The sequence below is a fragment of the Macaca thibetana genome, chromosome 2 (genome assembly GCF_024542745.1).
Source record: "Macaca thibetana thibetana isolate TM-01 chromosome 2, ASM2454274v1, whole genome shotgun sequence".
Taxonomy (NCBI): domain Eukaryota; kingdom Metazoa; phylum Chordata; class Mammalia; order Primates; family Cercopithecidae; genus Macaca; species Macaca thibetana.
In genome coordinates, this window is record NC_065579.1 from 180,328,590 (window position 1) to 180,350,786 (window position 22,197).

At 34.8% G+C, this 22,197-nt stretch overlaps 1 long non-coding RNA gene across 1 annotated transcript in view; it reads left to right on the forward strand.

Annotated features, from left to right (window-relative positions):
* The window catches only part of LOC126947888 (uncharacterized), a 48,123-nt gene extending 27,756 nt beyond the window's left edge, over positions 1-20,367 (forward strand). Inside the window, exons 3-4 of the long non-coding RNA XR_007723240.1 lie at positions 15,044-15,204; positions 18,464-20,367. This is a non-coding gene — a long non-coding RNA (uncharacterized LOC126947888). The remainder of the gene's footprint in view (positions 1-15,043; positions 15,205-18,463) is intronic.
* Positions 20,368-22,197: the final 1,830 nt, after the last annotated feature.

Consider the following 22,197-nt stretch of genomic DNA (forward strand, 5'->3'; position numbering starts at 1 on the left):
AAGATTCCATCTTCGAAGTCAGATTAGTTTTCTTCCTTCACTGTAAACCCTGTCTAAACAGCAGCAGTTGAATTTTGCCATCTCCTTTCTTTACAGGACTGTAGAGCAGTGACTTGGGTGCTTATGTCCAACAAAGCCATAAAGTTTGAGTCTTCCTGTCCTTGAAGCTTTTCGGTGTACTTACACAAGCACATATGATTTTGGATACTTCTTGAGGACAGGAAAACCTTATCCTACTCCTAATTATCTTTCTCTACAAAGTGACTGAATTTAAAGTAAAGATGGGCGGAGAGATGGAGCACACAAAAGGATAATATTAACCCACATCACTAGGCATGGCACATTTACCTTTGGTTGTAAATGGGCTGAAACTGATTTCAGTTGAGCCCATAGCTTAACTAAAAAATACTTCAATGTTTTGATCTACTCAATAACTATATCAGGTGGCATGATCATCATTATTGACAACATCTATTTCAGTTCTGGGAACTCCTGGACTCAGCCACAGCCACATTGTCTTTCATCTAGAGCTATGATGCTTGCTGCACCAGTGCCATGATTACATTCTTACTTCTCCCTGCCTGGAGGCCAGTGGCAACCACATCACTATTGGGGTAGCTCGATTCAATCTTAGTTCCCAACAGTCACTCAGCCTCTAGACATTCATGAATGGTTAGACAGTAGGGGGCACGTAGCAGGAAATACGACCCTCATATTCACAATGGTGCATCTTTCCCCTCTCCCATCCCTCCCCCAGCAAAATCTCACAGAGGTGACTTATGTCGCATGTAAAGAACACCCAGCTTGGAGAACCTGGACATGATGGGCTGAAAGCAAATCTGACCAACTTTTGCTGTGGAAGAAGGCATATGTTTTAATGCTGGACAATGAACAAATCCACCTCTTTCTCTAGAGAGATATGCTATCTCCCAAGGCTTCTCTATGTAAACATACTTGAAAAAGTGGTTTGGAACAAAAGGGCAGTAAACACCTCCATTTTCAAAATGTGCAGACATGCTAAAGACTCGTGGAGAATCGTCTTCTAACAACCACTTCTTACAATTAATAACCTTTTCTTTTTATATTCTTAACACAAAATTAGTCCGTTTAATTTTATTCAATAAAAATATGCATTGTAGTAGCGCTGTTACGTAGAAGAATGTGAAAACAGTGGGCTTACCAGACGTGAGCATATGAGTACAGAGTAATGGGTCTGGGGCAACTGAGGTTATAAGTGGTTGGGGCACACTAGTCTACTAGTAAGGCATTGTTCTATGTAATGCCGCTGGGCACCTACAATGTGTTGAACACTGTTTTTGTTTGGGGGCATACAAAAACTAGAAAGCCGGCACAGAAAGTAATTATAAGGCCTTTTAACAAGAATGCAGATATGGAAGTATTTCAGATAAGGGACTAACTCTGAAGAGAGTAAGGAACATATGTCTTTACTTTGGTCTTGAAAATAGAGTGTAAGTTTTCCAAGGATAATCCAGTTGAGAGGGGTAGAAAATTACATGAATAAGAAATGTGAGTAAAGGCAAATATCGACAGGGTACTTCTGGAAATATCTGGTAGCTTCACTGAAATAAAGTACAGATGAGAGAATGTCATAGGAGGTACAACTGGGTAGGTGAGTGTGGCCAGCCCAAGACAAGCCCCACGCCAAGTATCATAACTTATGCTATGAAGTTTGGGTTTATCTCTACGTTTAAGGGAAAATTTGAAAGATTCATGTGTAACAGTATGGCATAATCCATTTGCATATGGTAAAACTTCTTGATTATTATAAAATAAACATGTCAGAGAAGAAAATATTGAAGTTAGAGAGACAGTTAAAAGGAAAATAAAATTATACTTGTGAAATATACTAGAGGGCAGGATCAAGGTAATAGAAAGGAGTGGAATATATTAGAGACTTTAGAGGTAATCTTTTGAAACCGAATGGGAGAGTGTCTGTATAAGAGGAGCAGGAAAAACATCAACAATGACACTCATGTTTTAAAATTTGTTCACTGGAAAATGGCCAACCAATTTCACATTGATGATGATGTCACTTTTATGGTGGTAGATATTTTTTTTTACAAAGTATCTAAAAATAAACATCAAATATTGCAAGGTAAAGAATGCCCTTGAATTGATGTTATGACCTTCCACTTTCCCATTCTGCTTTATGCACTTGTAAATATTGTAGAAATTATATAGATTATATAAAACTATTCTCTATACCCAATATTATACATATTTAAAATAATATCCTGCAAAATGAAATTATTTTTGGACTTTTTTTCTTGCATATAACTATTGTAACTTTATTTGAATCAACTGAAAGAAGAATAAAGCTATTTACTATAAATTATAAGATTTTTAAAATATAGATGAAGTACTCTGATAACCACCAAAAAACCATAGCTTTGTTTAATAAATCTGAAACCACATATTTATCAAATAATTATGAAAATTGCAGCTTTGTTAAACAATTTTGAGACCAAATATCTTCATTCCTATACACAGAGACTATTAATATTGCCATGATAGTCTCAATGCAGTAGATAAGAAAGAAAAACTTTATATACAGTAATCACTGACTTCATGCGGAGATAAAAAAAAATACAAAGAATCCTTGCAAATAATTAAACGTCCTAATTCTGGAGAGTCTTTGATTAATATATTGGAAAGCAAGGCACCTTCAGAGTCTTGGAAGGTGGCACTGTGATAATACCACAGCTGATCTTTCATTGTTCTAACTGAAGATTAATTATCTCCTTTCCTCCTATAATATCCGTTTAGTGCCTTATAAATTGGATCCACCTATTAGCACTATTCATTTATTTCCTGTGAAGATGGTATAAGCTTTATGTACTTGAGTGTTAGATTTAGTATTACCTTTCATTTCCTTCTTCGCTAAATACACGTTCTTCTAAATAGCTTTATTGTAATATCACTTCACATGCCTGCCCCACCACACTGAAGAGACACAAATGCAGTATACACACTCATACATTAATACAAAAGATCGTTTCTTTCTTTTCTTCGTTGCTTCATATTTGTTATATTTTTCAAGGTTGGAAAAAGTATCCCAAAATGTAAGAAAGATGATTATAACTTTCATAATTTGTTGTTAGCTCATGTGATTTCTCACTAACACATGTTAATAGGGAGAGACAAATAAACTGGGCTTCAGTAACTACCAATCTTACAAATTTAGGCAGGTCTAGGGCACTCGATTAGGCGAGGCATCATGTTTTATAAGGTACAATATTCTTGTTCTACTTCCATGTTGAAAAGTCATAGAATTAGGCTGGTGTGATAGGGCAGTAAGCAATGTAGTCAAACAAGTGCCTCTTATATTTCTAAGTCATTTTACCTAATTGTTGTCCACTCCACAAGGAGACTGGGAAAGTGGGGGTGGCAAGAATGAATCAGAGTCCTAGCCCCGTGGCCAAATAATTGCACCACTCATTGGTATGATTCTGGACCCAGATGGACTGCCCACAATACAGGCAAGAAAGTGACCAGGACAAAGGAAGACGTTGGATTATTTAGTAGTATCTTTATGACCTCTATTAAAATGAACATTTGTCCAATCTTCACATGGCAGAGCTGTATTCTGAGCTTAAAATATAATAGAAATAACAATAATGTAAGAGATCTCAGAAGAAAAGCAATAAACAGAATTCATTATAAATAGCTAAAATCTGTTTTAGGCTTCTTTTTGAGTTCACCAAGCTTCTAAGGAATAATGAACTATGCAGTGGTGTGTTAAAGCAGGTGTGCCTGGGAGTTAGCCTAAGTGGGTTTAAGTATCACCTCTAATATTACTAGCTGTTTAACTTGGGTAAATCATTTACATTCTTTGTACTTTATTACTTCATCTACAAAATGAGTTAGAGAATAACTTACTTTATAAAGGAATCACATGAGCTAAAAAATATAGTGCTTAGAATAGCATCCTCTCAACCCATGGTGCTCATTTAATAAATGTTATTTAATGTTAGTAGTGTCACCATAAAATGAAATTTTATATTCACTAATTCTACATGTGGAGTCTTAGATCAACATTACTGAGAGTACCATCATGACCAATGAAATGGAAAATACTCTTTAACTTGGTAATGAAAAAAAAAAAATCTAACCCCTAGAGCCTGTGAATAATTTGCTAATGGCTTCTTCTAGTGTTGCAAGCCACAAAACTTTCTGTTTAAAAATAAAAAGATAAGAAAATAAATCTGTGTAAATTCTCAAACATTTGTTCATATCCTGCTTGTCCTAAAGATCTTGAGCTCCAGTTCCCCTTCCATATGAAACTAGTGGGCTTGTTGTCCTAAAGATTATTGCTGACCATGTAGTTTGTATGTTCCGTATTGAAGCAGTTTGTTGAGTTGATTTTCTTTCTCCCTGTATTCTTGTTATTCACTTGTAGAGAAATACATACTTTCAGAATTATTTCCCACTCTGGTTATAGGTTTCTGTTCTCTCTTTGAGTACTTTCTCTGATTTGGCAGCAAGAAATATTGAGGTCCTACAGGGCAGGGGTATTGTCTATTTTTATAGTGTTATTCTCTTGTGAGGCTGTTATTCAATTTAAAGAATAAATTGCATTCTGTGTGAAATGCCTCAAGGCAAGGTTGACCAGATGACCCAGGTTTGTAGACTTCTATTTTTTAAAAATATACTTTTGGTTACTGTCCTTTTGGAATGGAAATATGTTCCATGTTTCTAGTCTGCAGTGGTTCATCTTAATATTTTCAGTTCCAGATCATAGAAATGCAGAGATATAGAAAACCCATACTCACATTTTCTAATATTTTCTCATGTTGCTAAGGCTTTTGAAAAAATTTTGGAGTCAAAGCTGAAAGCTGATCTGGTTACGCTGACATTTTTATTATGGCATTTACTTTTTAGAACAATTTACACTCTTAAAGGAAAGAATAAGGGTTTTTAAAAACAATTTTTGTAAAAACTAAGAAGTTAGGTAATTTGAAAACCTGATATATGAATTTAGGAATATTTTTATATTAAATACAAATATCTTCATTACCCAGCCCAGAAGAAAATCTGGCAGTGAAGGGGACTTTCAATCTTTCAAAGTGTTAAGAAAATTTTAGCATCTTTATATAGATGATTCGCCCATGATTTGAAAATGCTAGAGACAGTTTTCCTTCCTGGGAAGTCACTGAAAAATCTTCTGCAATTATTTTTGCATCTAACCCCTTACTGAAATGTTACTGATAACCCACTGAGATTCATGGTGTCAATTAAAAACTGACCAAAAGACTGAGAATACAACCAGGTTTATGTGTTTGGCGACTTGGTGAGTTATTACATCTGCTTTCCTTTTTATAGAATACAAAAATTTTGTTTATGCTGTATAAAATATTTTTGGAGTAAAGTAATTTCAGGAAGGTCATGAACTTAGCAAAATTTCCAGTTAATTAATTGCATATCTGACTCTTTCCTTTTTAAATTTGTATTAAACTGCTTATGTCTCCATTTGAGAATTGTACATTGAAGGAACATATTTCAGGATACTATTTACATTTAAATAAGGTTTGAAGTACTTGGCATAGAAGTAGAGTTTTTCAAATAAGAATGCATCCTACTGTGAAAAGGAGGATTTTGCTAGTTTCTAAAATTTAGAAAATAGTTATCTTAAACTACTTACTCTCAAAGGGACAATTTCACATGCTCATACAATCATGGGGGTAAACAATCCTGCCATTTCAGTTCATTAACCAAATTACTTTGAATAAATGAAGCAATGTTTTGCTGGAAAATGGACACAGTCTGATACCAGAGTTTGAAAGACTGTTTTCTTACTATAACACACATCATTTTCAAGCTTTAACAAATCATTTTAATGACAATGTAATTAACTTTCAATGGAGAGAATTTGCAGATAGTGCTGAAATTCTAGTTTTATTTTAAAGAATAGACTTCTAGTGATTGCCAAGTATAAGAATATTTCTTTAATTGATGCAAAGTAGAGAATTAAACTGATCGTCTAGATTCTATTTTTAAAAACTATAAAAACATTGACCTTTAAATGATTAGTTTTATGAACTTTTTGTTACCAATTCATATAGAAAACCTAATAACTAATTCATTCCCAGTGAAGTGGGAATTGAATAAATGGACATTAATAGTTATAAATGTATAAAAATTTCACCAGGGAAGATTCATTCAGTCTTCATCAGATAGAAATATATCTCAATTAGCTATAACATTGAAGTGGGGAGAGAAGTCACAAGACAAAGAGAGTAAAATGCCTGGGAATGAAAATTACAAACTTTGTCACAAAATTATTAACTTCCTGGTCTTCAGTTTCAGCAATGAGGGAGTATCACATTACTTTGTTTTTAGGAGAGGCCAGTAATATAAAACACTGACCCAGATTCTCATTCTATAAAACTCTGTGGGAGAATTGTACTCCACTGGTAAAATTCAGTCTGTAGAAACATAACCACAATTATTAGATACTTTTCTGTAAGCTAAATTAATTCCCTGGTTGTTTACATAGAAAAAAAAGTTCTTTGAAACTATTCAAGAGAAAAATAGACTAAAGAGAAATCTCTATAGTGATAACTTCTACTTCCTTCACATCATTGTTGATACAATCTTTCCCTTTCTCGGAATAGTTTCTACTATGCTCATTTTGATTCTGAAAATGAAATTCCCATGCACTGGCAAAGGCCAATCATTTAGCCCAGGAAGACTGTAAATTTAGATTCAGTAAGGCGTCTCTTTCCTCTGTTACAGTTTTACATACAGAGAAGCTAAACCACAGCCATCTATGCTCTCTTTGAGAAACAAATATATCAGCCTATTGGATTTCAATTTGTTGAAATTAGAAACTCCAAACTTAATTTTGAAAGCCCTATGGTTTTACTTACTCAATAACTTTGGAAATTTCTTCTTTCACACTTTTATTTAAATGTTATAAATTCTGTCTGAGCAGTGATTTTGTCAGTTTGAGAAAGTGAAAAGAATATAGTGGTGGTAATTGGAAGATTTGGTTCTAATCCTAGTTTTGCCACTAGCTGACTTTTCTACATTTTCCAATGCACTTCAGTTCCTTGGGCTTAATTATCTTCCTTAGTTGAATAAGAAGATTGGATAAAATGATTTTTTTGTTTTTGGCTTCCACCTCCTCGGCTTGCACCTGCTGTGATTCTCTCCAATACTAAGGCTACTTGTTTTGAGAGGCTTTAAGTTTTAAGCAGAGCTCCTTATTATTATTTATTATATTTATTGTAATTTATTACTATTTATTATATAGTTTATTTTTCATTCAGTTCCTGATTGTTGTGCACTTTGTGATATACAGACGAAGTTCATATTTCTTATATTTAAGTTACAGAAGCAGAAATCTGACTATGTTAATATACTTAACAAATATGTATTGATGCCTATCAGGCTCCAGGCAGTCTATTAATAGGCTTAGGATACATCGTTAAGTAAAATAAGCAAAATTCACCGCTTATATTTTACTGAAGAGAGAGAGAGACAAGAAAGAAACAAACCACCATGCTAATAAACAACAACAAAAAAATATGAAACAAAAACCCCCATAATCCTATGTTAGAAATTCAGGTATGTTATGAGAAAAAGAAAGAACAAGTAGAGAAATCACTGCAATGTGTCTTATTGAACAGGGCAGACTAGGGTTCATCAAGAAAGAAAAGTTAGGAAAAAAAAACTTGAAGGAAATGACAGAGTAAAAAAGTCAACGTCCAGGGAAGAACATTTCCAGCAGTTGTAACAACTAAGTTCAGATTCTAATACGGGGATGGGTGTGTTGTAAGTTGGTATAATTGGGGCTAGGTGAGCAAAAATAAATAAATAAATAAAAAGAAGTAAAAAGTGTGAATGACTGATTTTTTTAAAAGGTTGGAATAATTTAAGCTTTCTTTCTCCATACCCTTTATAGTACTGACTACCAAAATACCCACTCTGGGTTGTGCTGTGTGACTTGCTTTGGACAATACAGCAGCAAAATAGATTCAAATGGTGGCTAGTAAAAGTCCCTTTCTTTTGGAACTCTGACTCTGCCATGGAACAAGCCCTCGCTAAGCTGTGGGACAAGAGCTGAGTCATTCAGCGGAGGCCTTCCTAGGCTAGACAGCCCTGGTTGACCTACCAGCTGACAGCAGATGCTGCACAGCTGACCCCTGGATTCATGAGAACTAATAAAGTGTGGTTTAAAAATAGTTTAGAGGTGGTTTGTTTTGCAGGAGTAACTAATAAGAAGTTATGCCAGTGACGTAGTGGAAATTGAGGGTAAATCCTGTGGGACCCTATTAGGCATTGTAAACATTTTGGCTTTTACTCTAGGTAAAATGAGAAGCCATTGACAAGTTTCAAGTAGCATATGAAACAATCTTTTATTTCAAAATGCCTACTCTAGTTGCTGTATGTATACTTCTTCATTCCAATTCTTTCTTCCCTCGCCCTTTCTTATTCGGAACTTCAGAGCGCAGAACAGCGATTGGTACCTAATGTGGGACGTTCGCCCCAATTCAAAACGAGAAATATTTCTGTTAATTTAACTTGAATTTAGCCGTTTTTTCTTGTGGATAGAAAATTTTGTTCTGACTTTTCATTTTTCTTCCAAGGAGTTATTTATATTCCCTTTTGCTCGAGGATGACTTCTTTATGTCAAATACGACCTTCTCATCTAATTTTCATGTTTAAGAGCGCTATCAGCTTTCTATGGGAGTGATAGTCTCATGCATATTATGAGAAAAGAGCACAGGGAGGTAGAACCTAGGACATCTTTCTAATATTGTGGAATCCAGAATCCCTAGGAATAATGATGAAATGGCTTCTAATAGTCTCAAATTTTGTGTACTTCTAATAATCTAAGAAACAATTTTCCCATGGCACTTAATTTTTCACACGAAGTTTAATATGGTATGCAAAGTAATATTTCTTGGACACTTTTAGCAACAAATATCCACAGCATTTGTTCTAGAGCTCCTGATCTTCCTTGTCACCGCTATAAGACAAAGACCTCATGGCTTCAAAGAATTTTTTTGGTTTGAAAAGAGTTATTTAAGGAACATTTTTAGCATAGGGTTAGTCTTTTCTAAGTGTAAATAAAATTGTACCTCTATATTAATTCCCTAAGTTATTGAAATAATAATTACATAATTATGTATAATTTAGAAATAATTACATTTAAATTCTATATTAATAATTTGTTTAATCTCTTAATAGCCTCCCTCTCTGTTATTCTCCTCCTCTCTTGTTCTTGTGACCTAGCTATCAGGTTATCATTTACCTAAGAAATAAAAAATTCTAAAGAGCCTTAATTCTTAGAAAATCAGTGTAACAAATTGAGATAGCACTGAGGTGAATATCAGAGAACCTGAACTTGAATCCTGGTTCAATCATATAGTAGGGGACCTTGAGCAAGTTATCAATTAATTTCTTTCTCCTTTATAATAGACATTTAAAACTGTTATTGACTTTTTTGTAAATATTAGTTAATAAAATGCAAATTTGTCTTTGTAAAATAAAACTTTTGTATTTTATTAATATTTACAACCACCATTCAAAGAAAACATTATTTGCAGCTAAGCTATATTTCTAGATATAAGAAAATCCCAATTATAAGATAATTATGCATTTCCTTAAAGAGAAGATAAAAAGTTTATCTGATCAATATTAAAAAATAAACTATTAAGGTTGTTGATGAAATAGTCAAGTGTCTAGTGTAGGCAGTCTGGGCATTAAGATACCCTATTAAAGAGGCTAATCAAATCAAATTTTAATTTTCTCACATTGAATAAGACCAGAAATTGACAGCTGAGAGCTGGTATACTCTGACCTCAGAGTCCCACATTCCTTATATTTTTCTGCTCTGCCATACTTTCTGTGAGGCATTCATTCTCAATGTTATCATTTTGTATTTCAAAAGATAGTTCTTCCCTCTTCCTCCCACTCTCCACACGAGTAGCTTCTGCACTTCTGGCATGAAGAAGAGCACAACAAAATGACAAAATTCTGTGCCAATAGATTCTGCACAGTTTTAAAGGTCTTTCCTGGAGTTCGTACTCAGAAATTCCTGATGAAATCTCATTGGCCATAAATAGAAGAGAGCTGGGAGATATAATTGTTTTAGTTGGGCTTATGCCTGTTTTTTACAAAATACAGGTTCTCTTGGTAAGAAGAAAAATGAAAAGAAAAATAAACATTAGACAGTACAATGATTAACTTACGTGTTGACTTGGTTAGGCTATGGAGCCCAGTTTTTTTGTCAAACACAGGTGTGGATGTTGCTGTGAAGGTATTTTTTTTAAGAAGTGATTGACATTTAAATCAGTAAAATTTGACTAATCTAAATTACCCTCCATTACATGGGTTGACCTCATCCAATCAGTTGAAGGTCTTATGAGAAATACTGAGTTTCCCTAAAAAGGAAGAAATTCTGCCCCTGAACTTCCTTGGCACTCAAGACTGCAACATCAACTCTTCACTAGGTCTCCATACTGCTGGTCTGCTCTGCAGATTTTGGATAGAACTTATTTATTGTCTCTGGAGAACTCTGACTAATACAAATTTTGGTACTGAGATTGGTTTTAGGAAAACTAAATCTTAAGGATGAGTTTTCTGAATTGGTTCTTGGGTTTCTAGAATCAATTCTCTCACTCAATTAGATTTAAAGGCACTATTTCTAGCAGGAAAGAGGACACTGATAGCCATGGTGTGATGTGTCAATAGAAATATGCAAAATATCATCATTGGATATGCCTGTTTAAATACTCATAAAAGGCAGGTTTTTGGGTGACTATGTATTTGATACCTTAGAAGATTTTTGTCAAACTAACAAGTAAAATGAAATTGGCTGGTTGTTCCTAATTGTACTGAAAAAAGTGGATACACAAAAGTATGAGCTCAAAGGGTTGAATTTCCAGCTAAAGCACTGCATAAATTACCTGAAAGGTTATATTGTCTGCTTCAAAAGAAAACCTTATCTTCTGTAATCCTAAACGAGAAAGTGCTGAAAATCAGACCCAGATTCTCATTCTATTAGTGGCTGAATTATAACACAAATTTAATTCCCAATCTCATAAGGTATCTACTGGTAAATGGAGGGCGTTGATTGGGAAGGAATAAGATCTTGAAAAGTGAAATGTGGTCATACTGTATTATAAAATTCTGATGAGGATGAGGACATTAAGCTTCTAAATTCTGCTGGGTCTTCTTTACCAGTAGAGGTAGCTATTCCCCTCTGTCCCATCTGGAGAGATTAACACTAATTTGCTTGAACAAACTGTAATGATCTTCTCTGAGACAGTTGCCTTATAAGATACTGCTGATTTACCTCTAGACACAGTTCCAGAACCCTGCTTTGCTTCTAGTCTATAACTAAACTCAAGTTACAGAAGGCCCTGAAAGGTGAAGTATTTCTGTGGCCTGCATATTTGTGTTCCCCCCAAATTAAATAAGTTAAAATTAATCACCAATGTGGTGGTGGTAGAAGGTGGGGTCTTTGGGAGGTGGTTAGGTCCTGAGGTTGGAGGCATCATGAATGAGATTAGTGCTCTAATTAATGGGCTCCAGATCCGCCTTTCTCCCTCTACCACGTGAGGATACAGTTAGAAGGTGCTGTTCTATGAACCCGCAAGTAGGCCCTCATCAGACACTGAATCTGCTGATGCTCTTATCCTGGACTTTACAGCCTCCAGAACTGTGAGAAATAATTTTCAATCGTTTACAAGGTACCTAATCTAAACTAGTTTCTTATGGCAACCAAAATGGACTAAGGCAGATATAAATTGTGATTGTGAGGAGGTATGCTGCACTCTAAACAAAATTATATGATTTAAAAATTTATCCAGACAGAAATATGGAAAGTATGTATGGGAATGAATATTAAGAGTGTGGGATATTGGTAGAAAATACATAAAGTTGAAACAAGCCAAATTTATTGATTTAAGCCAACTAAACAAAGATTATTGATTTAATATTGCACCTTGGGGGGTTAGAAAAGCCGCTAACAGTTTGGTTGGTTGGTTAGCTGAAACATGAACAAAAGGTGACCTACACTAATTAGTTAACGTTCCAGAACTGCCTTCATATACAGTAGAAAAAAGAATCCAAAGCCTTGGGAAAATAGGAATAGAAGAGTGAATTTATCATGCGAGACCTCCTCACGCACCATAGGAAGAGTCCAGAGGACATACATATTGACACAAACATGAGAAATAAATTTGTGAGGGGAACTTCAGCCTCACTGAAGAGCTCCGTGATCACTCTTCTTTGCAGGCCAGAAATTATAGTGTGAACTGCTGACATTAAATTGGGAAACTAAAATTCAATAAAAATTATTAGATCTCACTGTGTCAGAGGCCAAGTGGTGATACTTAGTCATTAAAATAAAGGTAGATGTGGTTATTATAATGGGCACTAGAGTCAAAGCGGTACCTAAAGTAGTCTGATTCACAGAGATCTATGATATTGGCTAGTTGATCACTTTCCTAGAAGTGAAATAAATTGGAAATCTACTAAATTCGTACTTGGTCTGTATAAGCACTATAGGAAAGTGAACAAAAGTTTAACTTGAATCATAAAAACAGACAGTCATGGCCCCTCAATCAATTCTCAGAATTGAGTCAGTTTATAAAGCCCGAATTCTTGAAGTGAAGGGAGGTGGGATAACTTTGAGGAAGCACCCAGCTACACTGCCAATAATTCTTCCAGCCTTCCCCAACAGGGATGTAAGCCTTTTATCATACAGGGTGACTGTGTATCAGGGAAAAGAGAATAATCAGGATTTTCAGAGATTACTGGACACTGACTCTGAATGGATACAATTTCCAGGAGACATCAAATGCCATGGTGATTTATCAGTCAGAGTAGGAGTTTATGAAGGTGATGTTTTGCCTCATGTCTATTTCACAGTGGGGTTCAGTGAGTCTCCAAAACCATCCTGCGGCTATTTCCCTAGTTCCACAATGCATAATTGACATAGATATAATCAACAACTGGCAAAATCCACACGTCGCTTCCTTGACCTATAAGGTGACATCTTTTATGGTGGGAAAGGCCAACTGAAAGCCACTAGAACTTCGTCTTCCTAAGAAGATAGTAAATCGAAAGCAAAATTACAGAGATTAGTGCCACCATGAGAAACTTGAAAAATTCAGGAGTGGTGACTCTCACTGTATCCCCAACCAACTTGCCTAAACAGAAAATGGATAGATTTTGGAGAACGACAGTGGATTGCTCTAAGCTTAACACAGCAGTGACTCCAGTTGCAGCTACTGTACCAGATATGGTTTCATTGCTTGAGAAAATTAACATATCCTCTGGTATCTGATATGTAGCTATTGATTTGGCAAATAATTTTTTCTCCATCTCTGTTAATAAAAACCACCAGAGGCCGTTTGTTTTCAGTTGGAAAGGCCAGTAATACACCTTTACTGTCCTACCTCAGAGTATACCCATTTCCCAGCCCTAGGCTGTTAATTTAGTTTTCAGAGAACTTGACTGCTTTTACCTCCACAAGACATCATACTGGTCCATTACAGTGATGACATTATACTGATTAGAACTAGTAAGTAAGAAGTAGTAACTACTTGAAACGTATTGGTAAGACATTTGCATGTCAGAGGATGAAAAAGAACTCCAACAAAAATTCAGGGGAATTCTGCCTCAGTGAAATTTCTAGGGATCCAGTAGTATGAGACATGTAAAGATATTCTTTCTAAGATGAGGAATAAGTTGGGCAACAGGCCTCTCCTACAACCAGGAAAGAGGCACAATGCCTAGTGCGCTTCTTTGGATTTTGGAGGCAATGTTTTCCTCACCTGGGTGTGCTTCTCTAGATGACTTACCAAGTTATCAGAAAGCTGTTAGAGTTGAGTGGGGCCCAGAACAGAAGAGTTGTTTGTAACAGTTCCACAGTGCAGTGCCATCTGCTCTGCCACTTAGACCATATTATCCAGCATGTTCTTGGTGCATAAAGTATCAATGGCAGATAAAAATTTTGTTTGAAGCATTCATCAGGCCCCTGTAAGTGAATTACAGTGCAAACACTTCAGATTTGGGAGCAAAATCCTGCTATCCTCTGTGGATAACTACTCTCCTTTTGAGAAACAGCTTTTGGTTTGCTACTGGGCCTTAGTAGAGACTGATTACTTAAACATGGGCCATCAAGTTACCATGCAATTTATGCTGCCCTCATGAATGGGCCCACCAAGCCATAAAGTTGAGTGTGCACAGTAGCACTCCATCATCGAATGCAAGAAATGTGTGAGATTGGACAAGCAGGTCCCAAAGGCATAAGCTGCCTAAAGAAACAGACCAAATGCTCATGGTCCCCACTCCTGCTACACTGCCTTCTCTTTCCCAGCCTCTACCTATGGCCTCATAGGGAGTTCCCTGTGATCAGCTGACACAGGAAGAGAACACTGGGGCCTGGATTTCAGATGGTTCTGGATGATATTCAGTACCACCTGAAAGGAGACAGATGCAGCACTAAAGTCCCTTTCTGGAACATCCATGAAGGATGATTAAAAAAAAAAAAAAAAAAATTCCAGTGAGCAGAAATTTAAGCAGTGTGCCTGGTTATTCATTTTGCTTGGAAAGAGAAATGGCAAGGTATGTGATTGTACATGAATTCAATGATTCAGATGGATGGTTAAAAACTTGAAAGTAACATAATCAGAAAATTGATGACAGGGAGGTCTGGGGAAAGGATATGTGGATATACCTCTCTGAATAGGAGAAAAACATAAAAATATTTGTGTCCCATGTGAATGCTCGCTAAAGTATGACCTCAGCAAAGGAGGATTTTAATAATCAAGTGCAATTAAGTATGGTTTAAGGATATGTGTGTGGTTGCCAAGTTGACAAGGGTTAGACTCTGATGGTTAATTTTGTGTGTTAACTTAGGTTATGATGCCCAGTAGTTTGGTCAAATGCCAGTCGGGATGTTGATATAAAGGTATCTTTAAAATGTGGTTAACATTTAAATCAGTAGACTTTGAGTAATCCAGATCACCCTGCATAATAAGTGATTGGCTTCATCCATCAGTTGGAGACCTTAAGAATAAAGACCGAAGTCCTTCAAAGAGGAAGAAATTCTGCCTCTGGACTGCCTTAGGACTCAAGACTGCAACATCAACTCTTCCCTGGGTCTCCATGCCACTGGCCTGCCCTGCAGATTTTAGACTTGACAGTGAGTCCAAATCTCAGGTGAGCCAATTCTTTAAGGTTAATCTACCTATACATACACACACTATTGGTTTCATTTCTCTGGAGAGTTCTGAATAATACAATGTCTGCCACAATAAAGAATTGAAATTTTTACTTTACATACTTCAGCAGTATTTGGTTTTTATGTTTTGCCATTATAATTAGAAATTTTATATTTTATATTTTTCAACGATAATGCACTTAAAATTCAAGATAATATCACTTTTTTAGAAGAAGAAATTAAGTCTCTTGATTGGCTAAGTGAATTATTTTTCAAAATGATATAAACATTAAATGTCAAGTTCAGGACTGACACTAATGATCTGGAGTTACAACTATCACAGTGGCTTTCCAAGGGGCAGTTTTCACTTACACTATTAGGTGTGACTCGGGCAAGATTACTGATTTTCTATAAAGTGGGCATAATAATTGTATCTAAAGCAAAGGGTAATTTCACAGTTGATTGAGATTTGTATATTGAGGACTTTGGACAGTGTCTGAATGTACCATATATATATATATATATATTTTTTTTTTTTTTTTTTTTTTTTTTTGAGACGGAATCTCGCTCTGTCGCCCAGGCTGGAGTGCAGTGGCCGGATCTCAGCTCATTGCAAGCTCCGCCTCCCGGGTTCCAGCCATTCTCCTGCCTCAGCCTCCCGAGTAGCTGGGACTACAGGTGCCCGCCACCACGCCCAGCTAATTTTTTTTTTTTGTATTTTTAGTAGATACGGGGTTTCACCGTGTTAGCCAGGATGGTCTCGATCTCCTGTACCATATATTTAATAAATGATATTAATGCCTCCTACTTAAATGTAACTATTTTTTCTATTATGTCCATGATTTTTATTAAAAAATAATCTTTATTTTACCAAAAGTTATACTAATTTTTTGATGGAATTCATTTTTTTGCTTTTCAGAAAGAGTCTTTTAAGTGATTAGTATTAATTGAGAAATCTTTTAAAGTAAAATCTAGAAGGGCTATTGTAAAATTTAATTATGTAATATTTGCGGATATGGCAAGATTTTGTCTGGACACCTTGAGTTTAGGATGGGCCATGGGGAGAGAGAATCAGTGAAGGTTGTGTGCCAAGCATAAATTCATGCTTCCAAATGGTCTAAGAATGCCTTTAGTCTTTTTTTTAATGCTCCATTTTTTAATATTTAGAAAGCATTTTGGGAGTGTTTTCATCAGTAACTTTCCCCAAAGACCCCTTTGGAAAATGATTGACATTTGGCAGACATCCTTTATTGTGTCAAGGCTTTATTATGATCCCTTTAGTTTCAGGAATAGAAAAAAATTCAAAGTATGTACTTGTGTACTATTCCTAAAGGTAATAATGAGAGGATTAAATACAATCAGTTTTCTGGAGTCAATCACAGCCATAAATATGCTATTGAACATATGTTGGAACAGCCTCTAAGGTTTCAGGGAATGAAGAATGAGCTAAAGATTGTTTTTACTCCAAAATCTCTTCTATTCAACAGCAAAAAGCATTTGGAAGATGTTAAAAATTGTACATTCAGATTCAGTAGCCACGAGTATCATTGAAGTTTTGGCTGCTGAAATCCGACTTGAATACTGTCACATATGTGTAATGATATATTTTCTCAAAATCAGAGTTTCAGAATACAGTAATGCTAGAAACAACTTTATGATTTCTGATAACCCTTTCCTTTACAAGTTTTGCTGGTTGGTAGCTTGGTTATCACTTTTCAGAACAAAATAGAACCCCTTTCATATATCTAACTTCTAAAAGTACCTGACCGTGTTTACTGGAAGTATTGAACCTACCAGCAGCATTAATACTGTTGTTCTCTGTCCCTTCCTTATACATCTTTTAAAATTTTATTTCCAGAACTCTGCACTTGATGACTTCCTTCCTAATCTACTGATTCCTCATTCTCAGTTGCCTTTGCTGGTTCCTTCTTTTTTGCCTGAGCCATTAAAAGATTGGCATGGCCCAAAGTTCAGATTTTAGATTTTGTGTGCGTGTGTGTATGTGTGTGTGTGTGTGTACGTGTGTGTGTGTGTGTGTGTCTGTGTGTGTTACAGACCCATGGTCATCTCCTCCAGTCTCATAACTTTAAATATTATTTAAAAGCTGATGACTTCCCAATTTTTAACGCCCTTGGTCAGACTGTGCTCTCAAACCACAGACTCATATTTAATTGTCTACTTAACATCTCCATTTCACTGTCTAATAGACATCCACAATGCAGCATGTTTAAAACATTGTAAAATTTCAAATATTCTGTCCTTATACCGCTCCTTTACTTCCTGCTTCCTGAAAATCTGCTTTACTTCCATGCTTGTAGTCGTTTAAGCAGAAACCTTTGGAACAGTAATTATCTTTTTTCTTTTTCTTACATTGTATATCCATTCTGTTTAGGAAATGATGATGACTCTATCTTTAAAACATATCCACTGCTGTTATTTCCCTTTTCAGAATCACCACAATCTCTTGCCTGGATACTTGACTATCCTTCTAAAATATGTGATAAAATGGCCGACGTGGTCTCTCGTGGTCTGCCTTTTGCCCCTCCCCCACCTGGCTCTTCCTGCCATTTTTCATAAGCTCAGTCGGCTTCAGCACATTGGCTTCCTTGATGTGTGAACATTACCAGATATGTTCCTGTTTTAAGATTTTTGCTCTATCTATTCTGAAATGTTCATCTTCCAGATATCTATTTGGCTAAACTCATCTCCCTGTTTAAATCTCACCATTTCAATGAGGCTTGCCCTCATCATAATTAATATTAAGTCCTGCCTCTCCCTTCTATCCTTCCCTGCTGCCTCCCATTCCTGACACCGGCCTTCTGATCTTCTTTACCATGCTTGATTATTTTCATTTTTTTTCCATAGAATCATTCACTTTTAATGCCTTTCCCCAACTAGAATATAAGTTTCTTGGTTATCTGTGATTCTGTTCACTAATGTATCTAGCACCTAGAATAGTGCTTGGCACTTAGTAGACATTCGAACCAATTTTCGTTAGAAAGAATAAACAAATGAACATGAGAAGACCAGAAAGTATGCATATTCTGGCCAAAATCTTACCTGCAAGCAACAAAAACCAAGTAGGCAGAGGGGGTTTGAATGGTACAGTACAGACTGAGTTTCTTAAAAGAAAGGAAAAAATGAAGAAGACAGTAGTTTGAAAGAAAAGAGGTATTTTTTTCTTTGCAAATCAACCAAGTCATTTATTATCGCTTATACATTTAACTTTTTTTATGCAACTGTGTTTAAATTTTTCAGATTATTTATCATGGAGAACAAAATTATGTGCTTTTGTACGAAAGGGAAGAAGAAACAATAACGGGCCTAGGGAAACAATAGGACCACATAGAACTAATGCCTACATTGCTGTGATCTGAGGAGTGACCAAAACCCCAAAGCTAAGAGGACTTCAAAGATAACAACTTCAAAGCACCTGAGTTTTCAAACTGGATATAATGTCTGGGGTGATCTGGCAGATTTTGAAAGGATAACATTCTGCCTGAGTTATGATAAGACTTCATAAAGATTTATGTGTTTCTTGAAGTTTATGATTTGTATATTTCCTTCATCTTTCCTTTCACTTGTTGTTATAAATTGCAGCTGTTATTGTATGCATTTTTAAAGGAATGTGTGTTATATATTTTCCTGCTACAGGCTGTTTGGATGCCTTCAATCCATGAAATGTGTTCAGATCTTGAAAAATTAATAACAGGAAGAGATTCTTTAGAAAATAGAAAAACATTAAATTATAGCATGTGGTGTTAGTATCATTGAGCATCAGGAAATGATAGTTCAATGTTAAAAATCGCTATAAGACTGAATTTTATTCTTAGTATAATACGTTTCTCTGACTGAAGTGGACCTGGGAATTAAAAAAAAAAAATGAGGGAATTGAACAAACATCCAGAAGTAAATCTCTTAAAATCAGAGAGGGGAAAATCCCAAGCAAGTGAACATTGACAAAAATAAAATAAAATTTAAAAATTGCTAAATTTCTTTGAGAATTTGATATAACCTCTATGTCATGAGTAATGTCATCAAATGTATCTTATAGGTTAACCTAAGGCAAATTGCTTAACTAAATTTCTTTAAAGATTAAATAGTTTTGACTCATGTTAAAATATCTACTTTTGATGTAAATAAATGATTCAATTTATTCTTGTTACATATAATGAGAGCCAGTACATTTTGTTTTTGAATCAGTATAAAGCATTATGAAGCAATCTTAAGCATTTAGCACAATTGTTAGTTTTCGAAAAGTTGTACTTGGAGTGAGAACATGAATGTAGAGAGCTGGAGAAGGAACTAGAATTATGTCTGCTACTTTTCTGACCTGGATTATCTTATATCCACAGTATCACTATGGGGTAATGGGGATAGATAAAGTTGTTATAAGATTTTTCCATAAAAAAATTAGAATCCTTGAAAAAAAGCCATTCCAAAAAGTGAAATTCTTAGCATTTGTATGCAATTGTCCATTCTTACTTACAAAAAATAAATTTAATATAAAATTTTCTGTCTGAAGTATTCATTCCTTTGCAATTTTAATTATGTATCTCTTAAATCAACTATAAAACATGAATGTGCATGAAGTCCACTTTAAATTAACACTCAAAAATATCTAGCCTTTAATAAAATATCTAAATATGCAAATGCAGAAAAATATCTTTCATTGTTCTACAAACTATATGAAATTATGTATAATGTATAGCACATGTAGGGAAAAAGCTAAATTTTTATTTTATTATTTAAACTTGGTATTATTTTTTGTTTTCCTAACGCATAATAATATCACAGTTACAAAATATTTTCATTGTGAAAGAACTAAGACCATGGCGTGCTGTCTAAAGTGATTTATGATCTTCCAATGCTTAGAGTAATGTCAAGTTTCAGTTTTGGATCCCACTCTTAGAACGTGTCAAACAATTTTAAAAATACTCTAACAGTTGACTACACCTGTTTCCACTTTGCAAATCCTTTCAAGTTCATGGCACTTTGATAGAAAGGGAAATATTTAACTTGTGCTTTTCTTTTTCAATCTAAAAATTGAATTTTTTTCCTTAATGTAGTTTTCTGTATGATGTATTAACATTAGTAGGAAAATAAATTGCTAAAATTAACAACGTTCTTTTATTTGATCACTTGCAAAGAGATTTTGAGAGTTCTACTTGGGTTATTTTTAAAGAAATAATTAGGCCAAAATGTGGCAAAATTCTACTAAATTATATTGTGATATTCTAATAAATCAGATCTAACACTTAATCAAAATACTTTGGGTATACATCTATCAATTTGATATATACTAAATATATACATATTCTCCATTTAAATATTTAGCGGTGTTAATGGTTACACCAAAAGTAAGACATACTTGTCATGTAGTTATTACTTCGCATTTTGACCAGCCTACTTATTTTTGGTATCTTTAAGCAGAATGAGTCACTCGTCATCTTGAGACTTTCATACGGCCTAATTGTCATTGGTGGTCCCGTTTCTTTGTTTAGTTACTCAAAGTGGCCTGCAATTATGAAAACAAAGCCATCTTATTATTATTTCCCCCATTCTTAGTACATGCATTTGATTAATTCTAGATTATATTCATGATGATTCAGGGAAATACATGTAAACTGTGGAAACAACCATGATAACATAAATTTTCCTAGGAAGAAACTGTGAAGCTTATTGCAGATAAAAAATGTTTCATGGGTGCTGCAGGTAAATTTGATAATCTTTACTTACAAGAATATCAGTTTAGTCTTTATCAATTTGATTTTATGGATCCTGACTCTCTCAGCTTTCAGACACACTCTGGTTTGGTGAGGCACTTTGAGAAATTATCTTTTTCAATGCATTATGGAATTTCAGTAAAGGGTTTAACAGTGTCTTAATCCAAACAACTTAATAAGATAAATTTGAAAAAAAAAATGTTTTGCATCCAAGAAATACCCCTTGACAGAAATGTTATCGTAAAGGCAATAATTGGATGAGAAATTTCAAAACATATTATAAATATGCTCAAGAAGGTTTCTAAGGGTATAATCTATTGTGTTATTTAGGTGCCTTATTAAAGCTATAAAGTGATTTTTTAAAAGTGAATACATATTTTAGTTTCAATAACCCATTTAAAAAATGCTTCCATAGCCCATTAAAAAACATACTTGAGAATAAGAATCGTAATTCTTATTAGGAAGAACATCATCTTAAGAGAAACTTCAGTATTCCCATGATGGATCACTTAGATTCTACTCACCAAGAATGACTTCTGTCCTAGATCTTACTGAGCCGTGTTTATACTGAGAGTTTAGGCTCTCAGTGAAATCTGCAGGCTCAAGCTGCAGTTGTTTATGCTGTACAGAGTCACATAGTGAACAAAATAGGGGGATGTAAAATTATATTTTCTTACTTATAGAAAATAAGTCAGCCTTTAAAACTCTGGAGTATTTTTGAAAGGGAGTGAAACCCTCATACTCTATAGTGGGTCTAGTGAGAAATCAATAATGGTTCCCAGGAAAATGTAAGATATACAATGTTCCCAATGATGATGGTCTTTCTTGTATCTACCAGTTAGCCCCAAAGAAAATAGTATGTATATGATGGTGCTGTTTTTGAGGGTTGAGGATCATCTTTGGGAGACATCTAAGATACTTCCAGGTATATGATAGGCTTCTGAACAATTATACCCTTAAAATGACAGATAGGCTATCTCAGGAATCCCAAGATTTTTGGTCAAATTTGTAACCATATTATTATAGCTAGATTTTTTGCAGCATCCCATTTATTCTCAGCAGCAGCATAATACTCAATCGCTTTTTCTGTTTGAGTTCATGGCTCCATTATAATAACTTCATAAGACATGTAGATGATTGGGAATAATGTTTATTTCAAACATTCAACACTAGTTTTTCTTTTTGTTTTTCCTCCTAATTATCTTGGATTGCAATGGCTTCTTAACTTTCCCAAATGACATATACCACAAAGCATTCCACCCTAAT